A 7,963-nucleotide genomic window follows, 5' to 3' on the forward strand; every position below is an offset into this window, starting at 1 on the left:
TAGATTCACTTCTGTCACCATAGCAGAGAAATTCCCATCCTCTACCACATGTGCCTGATGCTTCACAGCTTTTCCTTTCCTATTTCTGCAATCCTTTGCAAGGTGACCTGGTTTACCACAAACAAAACAGTCACCAACAATTTTATTTTTAAATTGGGGCTTAGACCGATTGTTCTTTCCTACAAATTGTTTTCCCTTGTTTCTGCCTTTAAAATTCTGACCCCTTGTAAAATTTCCAATTGGTTTCTTAGTCCCAGAACTTCCTTCAATAAGATTAGCCTTGGTATTAAAGTCTGGCCTTTCTTTACGTTCTGTCATTCTATTGTCCTCCTCGATTCTAATCCTGATAATCATATCCTCTAAGGACATTTCTTTTCTCTTATACTCCAAACTATTTTTATACTCTTTCCAAGAAGGTGGCAATTTTTCAATTATAGCTGACACTTGAAAGCCCTCACAGATTTTATATCATTCAGCAATAATTTCATGAATTATAATCTGCAATTCTTCAACTTGACTTACCACAGTTTTAACATCATTCATTTTAAAATCTAGAAACTTTCCCACAACAAATTTCTTGGTTCCAGCATCTTCTGTAGCATATTTCTTTTCTAATGAATTCCATAACTCTTTTGCAGATTTACACCAGTAGTAAACATCATACAGATCTAAAGTCAAACAATTCAGAATATAATTCCTGCACATATAATCCTTATGTTCCCAATTAGCTAAATCCTCGGTTTCCTTATCAGTAGGATTATCAGCAATTGCAAAAACGGATTTATCTAATTCAATAGCATCAACGACTTTAAGTGTTGTCAAATAAAATCGCAATTTCATTTGCCATCTCTTAAAATTATTTCCATCAAACAACTCAGGCTTTTCAGAATACTTAGGAATAGATATATCTACGGCAGACATGGCAACTAATTATAAAGACAATTTCACTTTAGATTGTTGAAAAAAATAATTAGTTGCAGTAGTGATTAGAACAATATAATGCAGAAATATAAAACTTGTCGTTCGATGGAGTCTCGTGACAGCACGATGTCCTAAAGTGAAATTGCCCGTCGATAATTGCTGCCACCTTCGTGGACAATCACTCCCAGGATACAACGATCGTAAATCACCTGTGCAGCAATCACGAATGATTTTTCTAGAACTCTCAATTGTACTCCAGAATATATGTAAAAACCCGAATATAAGAAATTCAAAATATGAGAAGGAGGATTGATGCAAGATGATTTTTCTATTTTCTTTTGTGTGTCTTTTTCCCAAAACGGGATATGGATTTATATAGGTAAGATGGAAGTAACAGTCTTCACCATGTTAATGCAGAATTTTAATGACTGAGTAGTGGGTGTTTTAATGGCTGTTAGTGGGTTGTTACAAAAACAAACAGTCAAAAAATACTGGCTAGTTTTACCCATTAAATAATAATAATAAAAAATCATTTATTTTAGTCAAGGAAGAAGCCCAAGAGCGCAAGGTCCCAATCAAGACATTTTAATATCTGCGTGGGGAGTGACTCGAACCCCTTACGTCCCACACAGAAGCCACATTTTTCACCACTTTGGCACTTTATCTAATTTGATTATTTCTTTCACATTTTATATTTATACCATAAATATATAACAGTTTTGCTCCTCCTTATTGAATATTATCATAGGGATTTTCATAACATGTTTTCATATGTTGAAATTATTTCCTTTCCTAGATTAGTTATTTACCAAACATAGGCATGTCTTCAATTGTATATAAATACACGTTTGTATTCTTCAATTAATTAATGAAAAGTTTATTCATTCCATATCAAATTCTAGAATTTATTATGGTATCAGAGCATTAGGTTTTCAGACACCATACTTGCCCCTGCCATGTCCGAAATTGCTCCAATTTTAGATGCCCAAAAATCCCTTATGGATGTTTCGTCTCCATCTTATTTGCATTCATCAGATCAACCAAACCTATTCCTAGTCAATACAGCTCTCAGTGGTGACAATTATTCGGCTTGACACTGAGCAACTACCCGTGCATTGAATGCCAAGAACAAATTGGGCTTCGTTCTCGGCACCATCACACGTCTTGCCAATGACACTGTAGCCGGACTTCTTTGGGACCATTGCCGTGACATGATAATGTCATGGCTCCTCCACTCAATTGATTGCTCTCTTGCATGCAGTCTCCTCTATTGCTCTACGCCAAACGACCTATGGTTAGAGCTTGTTGGACGACTTATAAAAAGGACTATATAAGAGTTGATTTTTGATATATTTGTTTGACCAATTTTAACCCATAAGAGTGTGATCAAAATACAATTTATATGAATGAAAATTTAGACAGAGTTTCGGTATAACGATTACGCAAAACAAGGATTAAGAAGGAGTAGAAATTGAGAATAATCCAAGGCGAGACGTTATCTCTTTCCTTAAGACAAATTGCCCCACTACGGTGCTCATGGTGAATGACACTTGTCTCCAAAGATACAATGGATTCACAACTTATGGTAGCAGCACTTCAAATCATAAGAAATTGACGAACTTTTGACAGAATTTTCCCTCTTCAAAGGAAACCCATGAAAATGCTATGGAATTAGAAAGAAGAGAATTGCAAGAGGAGGATGAATGCTCAATGCAATTGGTGTACCCAAAACCATGTTCATAGGGTCCTATTTATATATGTAGAAAGGGTGCAAATGAAATAGTGTGGGTCAAAACATACATCATTTCGAAAAGTTGCAACACTTGGTCAAAACCTGCATCATTTCGAAAAGTTGTAACACTTCATTTCTTCCAACTTTGGTCTGCAATTTCTCATTCATCTGAAATTGGTTTCGAGATTTTAAATATACCACGACAATCTACTCAATGAGTAGAATAAGTTGGTCTATTTACTTTTGTAATTTGACCATTGAATTGAGTCCTAATATTTGGTCGAAATTGACATGTAGTCACACCTTTTCATTTTTCACTTTTACACACCTTTTCATTTTCCAATTTTTGGTTAATTATTTGAACCAATTCCTACAATCCCTCACATGAATGCAAATTCGGGTACGCATATGCAAATGCGATGATATGATGCAATGTAGAGAGGGTGCAAAAAATTACTGCATCAGGGATAGTGGCTTATGGCCTTGAACCTCCCTTAGTGAAATACTATCGGACTTACTCAACTAATTGGTAAACCATAGTCTTGAACCACTCAGCCTTTGGTGTAAGTCAAGATAACAGTACTCACACAGATATCTTCCATATTCTATACTTAGTTCTCATGATTTAGTTCATTTTGGCTCTGAAGCCTTCTTAGTTTCATAAGTGTTTAGAGAATTCAAACCTTAAACATTTCTTATCGAAGTGGCCCTACTCACACTTACATAGGTGACCTCCTATTAAGAGTATTCTGCCCTACTCCACTTAACTTAATCAAGATATAGGAATTATTAAAAGATAATCTTAGTCTCTATCCACTCTGCAGAAAGCACTTTAGTATCACAGGAATGAGTTAGGAATTCTAATTTCCTAAGTGCTTCATGAAATTTTCACAACTTAGTTGTCCCTTTGAATCAAGATCTTCGGATCTCCAGTCAACAAGTAGGGTTACTATTGTAAAAACTCTTACTAGTAGGCTTTAATCTCATTCTTCTCGATAGGCAATGCACTTGATCTTTAGGCAAACTTTTCGTAAGTGGATCCGCAATATTCTCCTTTGATTTTACATAATTTATGTAGATAATGCCATTTGAGATCAGTTACTTAATGGTGTTGTGTCTACGACGAATATGTCTAGACTTATCATTATATATGCTGCTTTGAGTCCTTCCAATTGTTGATTGACTATCACAATATATACTTATCGCAGGTGTTGGCTTGGGCCAACATGGAACATCTTCTAAGAAATTTTGAAGCCATTCTTCTTCTTCTTCAGCTTTGTCCAAAGCAATAAACTCAGATTTCATCGTTGATCGAGCTATGCACGTTTGCTTTGTTGATTTCCATGTACAATGGTTCCACCAATGGTGAATACATAACTACTAGTGGACTTGGAATCCTTCATATCGAATATCAAATTCGCATCACAATATCCTTTTAGTACTGCAGGATATTTTGTAAAGTGCAATCCATAGGTTAAGGTATACTTCAAGTACCTTAGAACCCTCGTCAAAGCCTTCCAATAATCACGGTTTGGATTACTTGTAAATCTACTAAGCTAATTCACTGCAAAAGTAATATCCGGTCGAGTGCAGTTTGTAATATACATAAGACTGCCAATTATTTGTGAATACCTTAGTTGTGATATGCTTTCTCCCGTATTCTTGAATAAGTGCATACTCGGATCAAGAGGAGTTCTCGCCGAACTTTCCTCAAGCACATCAAATTTCTTAAGTACTTTTTCTATGTAGTGAGATTGTGAAAATACAATTTTATCCTGCATTCTAGAGATTTTAATCCCTAAGATTACATCTACCACACCCATATTTTTCATATCGAAATGCTTTGTTAGCATCTTTTTGGTGTTAAACAACATTTCGTGACTATTGTCTATTATTAACATGTCGTCCACATATAGACATACAATTACATAGGCATTCGGTGTATGTTTAATATATACACATTTATTACATTTGTTGATCTTGAATCCATTTGATAACATTATTTTGTCAAACTTTTGGTGTTATTGTTTAGGAGCTTGTTTTAATCCATATAAGGGCTTAACAAGTTTACACACTTTGTATTTTTTGTTAGGAGAAACGAACCCTTCAGGTTGCTTCATGTCAATCTCCTTTTCTAACTCACCATTCAGGAATACTGTTTTTACATCCATTTGATGAATCTCAAGATTGTGTATTACTGCAATTGCAATTAACAACCTTATCGACGTGATTCTAGTCACGGGTGAGTAGGTATCAAAGAAATCAAGTTCTTCTTTTTGTCTATATCTTTTAGCAACCAATCTAGCCTTATATTTATCAATGGATCCGTCAGGTTTCAATTTCTTTTTGAATGTCCATTTGCATTCTAAAGGCTTGTTACTGGGAGGTAAATCAACCAAATCCCAAGTATGGTTTTGCATTATAGAATCTATCTCATTATAGATAGCTTCTTTCCAATGCGGTGCTTTTGATGTAGACATTGCTTTATCGAAAGTCTTTGGATCCTCCTCTACTATATAGGTTAGAAAATTTGGGCCAAACGTCATGGAAGTCCTAGCCCTTTTACTACGCCTTGGTTCTTACTTATTTGAAGTTTCATTGATAGTTTCATATGTTCTCTTATTAGAACTCTTATTTTCCTTATCTTTGCAAGGAAAAATATTTTCAAAGAATGTCGTATTCCTTGATTCAATTATGGTCCCTTTGTGTACGTCTTGTATTTCAATTTTGTGTACAAAAAATCGATATGCACTACTATTATTGGCATATCCAATAAAAATACAATGTATCGTTTTAGGATCGATTTTCACTTGTTTAGACTTAGGTACCTCAACTTAGCCAAACACCCCCATACTCTCAAGTATTGGTAGGATGGAGGATGGCCTTTCCATAGTTCATCTGGTGTCTCTTCCATTTTCTTAAAAGATATTTTATTAAGAAGACTATTTGTCATTAAAATAGCCTCCCCGCAAATGTTCTGCGGTAAACCCGAACTTATTAACATGGCATTCATCATTTCTTTAAGTGTTCGATTTTTGCGTTCTGCAACACCATTTGATTGAGGAGAGTAAGGTGTCATTGTTTGATGAACAGTTACATGTTCAGAATAAAAGTCTTCAAACGGTGCCCCATATTTACCTCCTCTATCACTACGAATATACTTTATTCGTTTTTCAAGTTGTGTTTCAACTTCAGCCTTATAGGTTTTGAATGCATCTAAGGCTTCGTGTTTACTTCTCAAAAGAAAGACATAACAAAACTTTGTACAATCATCAATAAATGTCACAAAGTATTTCTTACTGCCTCGAGTTTCTACAAATTTTAGATCGCATATATCGCTATGAATTAATTCAAGAGGAGTTGTGTTCCTTTGTATTGAATGAAACGGTGTTTTAGCCAATTTTGCTTCAACACATATTTCATATTTATGATTAGGATTGATTTTATGCGCTGGAGTTAAACTTCGATTCATTAGTTTGCGCAACGATTTGTAATTCACATGTCCTAATCGACTATGCCACAAACATGAAGGCTCAATCAAGTAAATAAAATTTATAGTTTTATTCATAATGACTTGTTTCGGTACAATTGTAAGAACGTTGAACTTGAACATTCCATCACACATGTATCCTTTCCCTTTATACATCTCATTCTTAGACAACACAAATTTATCGGATGCAAATACAAGTTTAAAACCATTCTTGCTAAGTAGAGATCCGGACACTAAATTCTTTCATATATCCGGCACATTTAGGACATTGTTGAGGACAAGTTCTTTCCCGGATGTCATCTTCAAAGTGACTTTGCCTTGTCTTTCAACTTTGAAACTTGCAGAATTTTCCATGTATTGTTGTTCCCCATTCAATTCTTGATAGCTGGAGAATATCGCTTTGCCCGCACACACATGGCGGGTAGCGTCGGTGTCAATCTACCATTCTCTAGTATTTCCAATCATGTTACATTCGGATACTACTACAGATAAACTCATTTCTTGTAGTCCATCGGATAGAGTGTTATTTGCAACCATGTGGGCTTGAGCATTCTTCTTTGACTTTCAACATTCACTTGAACGATGTTCAGTTTTGCCACAGTTGTAACAATTTCCTTTGAACTTCTTAGCCTTCTTGAAATTGTCTCTTCATGGTGCATAATTATGAGCCTTTCGTTTCTTATTTGTTGCCTTTGGTTTCATTTCAACAAAATTTGCACCATCTTAATCAACCGGCTTTCGTTCAATTTTTCGATTGTCCTCTTCAATCCTCAAACGCACAATCAATTCTTCCAAATTCATTTCCTTACTTTTGTGCTTGAAGTAATTTTTGAAATCTCTCCACATAGGAGGGAGTTTATCAATAATGGCAGCCATTTGGAATGATTCACTCAATTCCATTTTCTCAGCATGGATGTCGTGCAACACGACTTGAATCTCTTGTACTTGGCTAATCACAGTTTTGGAATCCATCATCTTGTAGTCCAAAAATTTGCCGACAATGAACTTCTTTGTTCCGACATCCTCGGTCTTGTATTTTGTCTCCAAAGAATCTCATAATTTCTTGGCTGATTTCTTTGAACTATACACCCTATATAGTAAATTATCCAATCCGTTTGGGATATAGTTCGTGCATAAGAAGTCTGAGTGTTTCCATGCATCCAAAGCAATAATTGATTCACGATTATTTTCCTCTTCTTGTACAGTCGGTGTAGTTTCTAGAAATTTAGCCAAATTAAGAGTGGTGAGATAAAATAACATCTTTTGTTGCCACCTCTTGAAGTCTACTCTTGCAAATTTTTTCAGCTTTTCCCCATGTGGGATAGTAGTATTATGCAACAGTATGGCCACGGGTGATACCACATTATTGGAACCATTTTGACTTAACGAAATCCTAATGGTAGTCATTTCTATTATACAAACAGAAGTTCAACAAAATGATGATAATATTGGTGAAGGAATAGTACACAAAGCACTATTCAAATAAAGTAATGATTGTCCACAACCAATCACAAAGACAAAAAAAAATTTGTCTTAAGTTTGTTGGAGACGACTTATAAAAAGGGCTATGTAAGGGTTAGTTTTTGATATATTTGTTTGACCAGTTTTAACCCGCAAGAGCATGATCAAAACACAATTTATATGAATGAAAATTTAGACAGAGTTTCGATATAACGATTACACAAAACAATGATTAAGAAGGAATAGAAATAGAGAATCATCCAATGCGAGACGTTATCTTTTTCTTTAAGATAAATTGCCCCGCTACGGTGCTCACAATGAATGGCACTTGTCGTCCAAGATACAATGGATTTACAACT

This window comes from Olea europaea, chromosome 10 (genome assembly GCF_002742605.1).
Source record: "Olea europaea var. sylvestris chromosome 10, O_europaea_v1, whole genome shotgun sequence".
NCBI classification, from domain to species: domain Eukaryota; kingdom Viridiplantae; phylum Streptophyta; class Magnoliopsida; order Lamiales; family Oleaceae; genus Olea; species Olea europaea.